This window comes from Ipomoea triloba, chromosome 2, assembly GCF_003576645.1.
Source record: "Ipomoea triloba cultivar NCNSP0323 chromosome 2, ASM357664v1".
NCBI classification, from domain to species: domain Eukaryota; kingdom Viridiplantae; phylum Streptophyta; class Magnoliopsida; order Solanales; family Convolvulaceae; genus Ipomoea; species Ipomoea triloba.
In genome coordinates this window covers 24,810,179-24,816,998 of record NC_044917.1, presented here as the reverse complement: position 1 = coordinate 24,816,998, position 6,820 = coordinate 24,810,179, and the positions used below count along the sequence as shown (strand labels likewise).

At 34.9% G+C, this 6,820-nt stretch overlaps 1 long non-coding RNA gene across 1 annotated transcript; it reads left to right on the top strand.

Moving 5' to 3' along the window:
• The first annotated feature begins 1,112 nt into the window (after window positions 1-1,112).
• Window positions 1,113-6,446, top strand: LOC116009803. The gene is made up of 4 exons (XR_004096851.1): window positions 1,113-1,448; window positions 2,312-2,487; window positions 4,227-4,412; window positions 6,223-6,446. It is a non-coding gene; the product is annotated as an uncharacterized LOC116009803 (long non-coding RNA).
• Window positions 6,447-6,820: the final 374 nt, after the last annotated feature.

Here is a 6,820-nt window from a genome sequence, read left to right as displayed (position 1 = left end):
GGGGGGGGGGGGGGTAGAGAGTGTCGCAAATTTAGGGGGAGATTTGATTGTTATTATATGTTGGCCCACATGTTTAGGGAGAGATTGTACATATTTGGGGTGACTTATTTTGAGTGAGATATCTGTTGGAGTGAGTAAGGGTGTTTTGATCAACATATGCCAATGGGGGAGATTGTTAGTATAAAATTAATATCTTAATATAATTTAATCATGTAATTGGCATATGTTAGTTTATGTGTGAAGTCCATATTAATTATTGGTGAAGCTAGCTATGTTTAAGGAGTTAAATGCTGATCAAAGGAATGAGGCTGATTTATCTCAAACATTTGTGGTTGAAATTTGCCACTACTAATTCCTACGTGAAAGTAGTGGACATCATGACACTAATTGAGCAAAATTTATGGAGTTCCTACACTATAAAAGGGGACACTACAAAAAAACGCAGAAATAACGATGGATTTAGCGACAGATTCATTCCGTTGCTAATTTAACGATGGAATAGCGATGGCTTAGCGACGGATCTTCTTATTTTTAAAAAATTGAAAAATAGCGACGGTTTAGCGACGGAAGTTAGCGATGGAAATTTTTTTTCGTAAATCCGTAGCTAATTTTAGCGGTAAGTTTTGGCGCATAAACTTGCGATGGATTTTCGTCAAAAAATTGGCTCGCATTTTTTAAGAAGCAAAATAAAATCCGTCGCTATATCCGTCGCTAGAGCATTATTCCCGGATTTATTTTGTTTCTAAAAATTGAGCGGGATATTTTTAGCGACGGAATTTTGAATCCGTCGCTAGGATTCAAAATTCCGTCGCTAGATGAGTAAATCTAGCGACAGAATTCAAATCCGTTGCTAAATATAGCGACGGATTTGAATTCCGTCGCTATAAATTTAACGAAGCGAGTTGCAATATATTTTTTAAAAAAATTCTAGCGACGGATTCGAATTTTCGTCGCTAGATTTAGCGACGGATTTGAATATTCGTCGCTAACTTATTAAGGTGTTGAGTCTACGATTATACTTAGCGACGGATTCAAAATTGCGTCACTAAATATGACAACCCTAGGTATAGAAGCATTTTAATTCCATTTCTTTATTTTCCAAGACACTTCAGACTTCGTTCCAGCCCAGCCGCTTCTTCTCTTCTCTCTCGCTTCGAACCGACGACCTCGACTTCGAACGTGGAACGGCGGGTGGCAGTGGCGACTATCTCTCCTTCTCGTCCAGCAGATCGAAGCCAGCGGAGGCGACAACGGATCTGGAGATCGAACAGCATCGGCGAATCTGGAGGGCGCTGGCTCGGAGCTCCGGTGGCGGCATAGGCAGTAGCTGGCGAGGGTGTTGGATCGGAGCTCCGGTGGCGGCGTAGGCAGTAGCAGGCTGGTGGCGAGGGTGCTGGCTCGGAGCTCCGGCGGCGGCGTAGGCAGTAGCAGGTTCTGGCTGGTAGCAGGTTCGTCCTATCTTCTTCTTCTCTTATTTATTTATTTATTTATCATTATTATTAATTAATAAACTATTTTAGTAATATTTTGATTATACGTAATTGTTTCCTTGTATAATTATTGATGGTGTTGAAGTAGATGGCTATTGTTCCAATATACTATATGCTGTTAATTATTTATTTCATTTAAATACATAAAAAAAAATTAAAAAATAGTGCAAAACAAGCAGTTTTTTGGAAAAATTAGTGGGGCAAACCGTCTTTGGCGGTTTGGTTTGTATAGATCTCGAAAAAATACGTGATTTGAAAAAAAATTTGTCCAAATGGATAACCGAGTCAAAAGTTATGACTTGATGACTTTCTAAAGTTTCTACAATTTTCATATGCTGATTATGTACATTTGCCCCTTTATCTATTTACTTTACTGAGAATCTGATTTCATTATCCATACAATAGAAATATTAGTAACTTGGTTTTTATTCATAATCTATTGATGTGCTGTAATTTCCTTACACAATTGGGTAAGTGTTAGACTGTTGGTTTTTTGGTGTCTGACATGCATCAAAATCTGACTTTTTAAACAGTTGTCTAACATGGTCAAAGAAGTTTCAACATGTTTTTGTGAGTTTCTGACATGTCTGATTTGGCTCAGCTGAATGTATGTGTGTGTGTGTGTGTTTTTGGTTGTTGAGAAAGAGGCTTGTTCCTGCAGTCTACTCTAAAACATTTTCATGTTTTTAGTTTTCTGGCCAGATTCTACTTTTGGAGCAGATAAACTCCTAAATAAGCTAAGGCTAAAGAATCACTCAATTTGTTTTTCTATTTCATGGTACTAATTACAAATATTAAATGTTATTTAATTCCAATATTAGTGCTGAATGAAGTTGACAAGCTCTCAAGAGAAGCTCAGCATTCTCTTCGAAGAACAATGGAGAAATACAGCACGTCATGCCGTCTGATTCTTTGCTGCAACAGTTCTTCAAAAGTTACAGAAGCTGTTCGTTCTCGATGCCACAATGTGCAAATAAATGCACCTAAGGAAGAAGAGGTCAGTATTGTTCTACTATATGTTTGTTCAGTCTTATTCATTCCTATTCTAAATTTCATTAGACATGGCTTAACCAATTCAAGTGGCTAATATATGAACTTCAAGTGGCTAATATATGTGATACATTTAAGGCTCGTTTGTGTGTTATATTTGATCATGTCTAGTTCATTTACAAATGAGGGGCAAAGGAAGGATTTTCAGTCATCTTGGACTAGTTTTCGAGACATAAGGAAACCACCCCAGGCCGGAAAGGAGCAACGGAGCACAAAAGGAGTCAGAAGAGGACCATAGGGCCGCATCACGGCCAGCCTCACGGGCGTGATCCCCATTATGGATAAGCAGCCGGCCACACCGCATCACGGCCACGATCCCGGCCGTGATGGCGGCCGTGACCCGGCTGCTGTCCAGTATTTAAACCGCGTTTCGGATATTTTTACGGATTCCGAACCCTAGTTTTAGCTTAGTGCAGTTTTTCCCTTCTTTAGAGTTTTCCATAGTAGAGAATACAGTAGATTTACATCATTGAATTCAGTTGGAAGCTGGGAATCATCGTTCGGATCAGATTTACTTTGAAGAATTGTTAGTAAAGTTTACCTTTTTATTCTTTAATATTGCAGCTATGTCTTCCATCTTTAATTCTTGCTTTGCTGTGTTTACTCCCATCATGAGGGAGTAATTCATTTATGGGTTTGGATTAGGGGTCCATTGTTAATCTTGATGTTCGATTTATGATTAATTGCATAAACGGATTGAATCTTTTACCTAGGGTTTATGTTGATTTGAGGATTTCTTTGCACTAGTTATTGGTTTGTGGCCAGAATTAATTGCTAGTCTAGGAGAGGGATTCATTACAACGACAGTTGGATGGAGACCTCGAGCCTTACCAATTTCAACCTAATTTTCCTACTATGAAAGTAGAGGTAATTTTGGGGGCTTACAATGCTTAGGTGCTTAAAGTTATGATTGATGCATCACGACAGTGGGGCAATCTTAGCCTAATTCTCTTATTGATTACGAAAGTAGCTGAGTAGAATTCTTTTGTGCATTGCCCATATATCCCTTGGTTAATTATTCTTTCCCTAATCCTGAGTTTGTTAGAACATCAAGGTTACAATCCCCCTAATCTGGCCCATACTTTTATCATACAGTTTATACCTTAATCAATTGCTTTCTTTTATTCCACATCATTCAATCTTTGTTGCTTGGATTCTATAAATTCATATACTCTAGTGTCTGGTAATTCACACAATTACGTGACATAGCCCCAATCCTCAGCGGAACGACATTACACCCTTTTTACACTCATCATTTGTACTCATCAATATGAACTGTTAATTGCGTATTTGCGTTGGAGTTGAATTGCATATGGATTAGATTGTTTTGATGGTTTTGAAAGATTGTTTAGGATCAATTCCTTGAATGCCCTTCTCAATTTGTTCTGTAATATTTGCCTCTTCTTTTTACCCACCTGTGTGAAGTACTGAAATATTGACATTCCTCTTACTACACATGGTAAATTTGTTTAGATACACTAATGTGTGAGATGCTGCCATTTATAGGCATGCTTTACATGCATCAAAAGAGTCATGAGATGCAAATTTTTATCTGTGGAAAGCATATCTTTTTATATATCTATAATTATCTTTATTATTTTTTGAACAAATTATCTACATGCTCAAAGTAAATCCATTGTACTTTGCAATGAAGTGAATCCTATTCCAATTATTTCTGCACTGCAGATCACTTGAAACAACTAGCAAGCGATTCCAACATGCCTCAGATTATGTATTTTCTTAATGGGTTTTGCAATGAAGTGAATCCTATTGTACATGCCTCAGTAAATCCATTGTACTTTGCAATGAAGTGAATCCTATTCCAACAGCCATTGCAGCAAGAAAAGCAAGTCGAATGGCTTCCCGTGCAAGGTAAGCAATTTTAGCTTCAAAGTCATTTTACAAAAATTTCTGTGAGTATTTAGTAAGGTATTTGGATGCCAATTCCTCCAGTTATGTAGTTCATCAAGTGTAGAACATACACAAAACATTTCATAACAATCCAAGGAGTAGAAGTATTGTTTTTTAATTATTTTCCAAAATCTGGGCAGCATAATGCCAAGGGTAGAAACATAATTTTATGTTTATGTTTGAAGATCAAATTGACTCAAACTTTTTATGGATATAAATTTCTATAAGTTTAGGTTCTACCATAAAATTTTCAAGTAAAAAGGAGTTCGGGAAGTATTTTTACCGAATCAATTTCCAAAACTGGTAAGGAGAAATCTAGACAGCACACTGCTAAGGGTAGAAACGTAATTTTCTTTGTTTATTTGAAGATCAAATTAACTCAAACTTTTTATGGATATCAAGTATTATAAGTTTAGGTTCTACCATAAACATTTCAAGTAAAAAGGAGTTCGGGAAGTATTTTTACCGAATCAATTTCCAAAGCTGGTAGGGAGAAATCTGGATAGCACACTGCTAAGGGTAGAAACGTAATTTTCTTTGTTTATTTGAAGATCAAATTAACTCAAACTTTTTATGGATATCAAGTATTATAAGTTTAGGTTCTACCATAAACATTTCAAGTAAAAAGGAGTTCGGGAAGTATTTTTACCGAATCAATTTCCAAAGCTGGTAGGGAGAAATCTGGATAGCACACTGCTAAGGGTAGAAACGTAATTTTCTTTGTTTATTTGAAGATCAAATTAACTCAAACTTTTTATGGATATCAAGTATTATAAGTTTAGGTTCTACCATAAACATTTCAAGTAAAAAGGAGTTCGGGAAGTATTTTTACCGAATCAATTTCCAAAGCTGGTAGGGAGAAATCTGGATAGCACACTGCTAAGGGTAGAAACGTAATTTTCTTTGTTTATTTGAAGATCAAATTAACTCAAACTTTTTATGGATATCAAGTATTATAAGTTTAGGTTCTACCATAAAAATTTCAAGTAAAAAGGAGTTCGGGAAGTATTTTTACCGAATCAATCTTTCTAACTACTGTTAATCCCACATCATTGTTAGTGACTTTAAAGTTGATTTGAATGTGTGTTTGAGTATATCTATGATTTATTTGGATATATACATACATACATATATATATATATATATATATATATATATATATATATATATATATATATATATATTTCTACATGGGATTTTTTATATTGGTCAAAGCTAGTGAGGTTTGTCTATTAAACTTAGCTTTTATTGAATTGTATTTGAATGTGTGTTGGAGTATATCTATGATGACAATTAAGTTACAATATTACTTTTACTTGTGCCTATTGTTGTTGATTGGTTAGTTGATTATTGAGATTGTTTTTCTATGTCAAAGCTATTCTACATGGGATTGTTTATATATGTCAAAGCTAAGGAGGTTTAATTTTTGCATTACACTTAGTAGTCTATTGTTAATTATAGTGATTAGTGTTACTAATGATATATACTATGATGTTATTGAATGATGACAATTATGATATGCTATTACAATATTACCTTTACTTGTGCCTATTGTTGTTGATTAGTTAGTTGATTATTGGGATTGGTTATCTATGTCAAAGCTATTCTACATGGGATTGTTTATCTATGTCAAAGCTATTCTACATGGGATTGTTTATATATGTGATTAGAGGTTATTTACTTGTGCCTATTTACTTGATGATGTTTGATGTTTGATGTTTGATGCTTGATGCTTGATGCTTTGTGAAAATAATGTAATGATGTTTTGCAGGTGGGTGGAGGAGTATCATGTTGATGGCTCCCATTTTCATTAAATTCCATCAATGTTGTATACACACAACAGATTTGTATCATTTATTGGATTTGCAATACTCTACCAAAATCAATCAAAAATGTTACTTTCAGACTTTATGTAATTGCATTTTGTATGTATTTTACAATATTGTGTTTTGATGATATATTATTGTATTAAAGTTTGATTAAAGTTTGATGATATATTATTGTGTTTATGGATTTTAATTAATAGGTAAATTAAAAAATAGGGATTTTAATTAAAATAATAATCTTTTTTATATAAAATATATAATTAGCGACGGAAATATCCGTCGCTATTCCCTTTCAAATTCGTCACCAGATCTTCAAATTAAGAAATTAGCGACGAATATTTTCTTGATTTAGCGACGGATTTTCCGTCGCTAGATTTAGCGACAAAAGTTGTCGTCGTTATTCCTTCGCAAATTTCACCATAATTTCGTCGCCGGAAAGAATTTAGCGACGGATCTATTTTACTTAGCGACGGAAAAAATTTTGTCCCTAAATTCTAGCGAGAAGGGTTTTTGTGACGGACATATTCCGTCGCTAATCCGTTG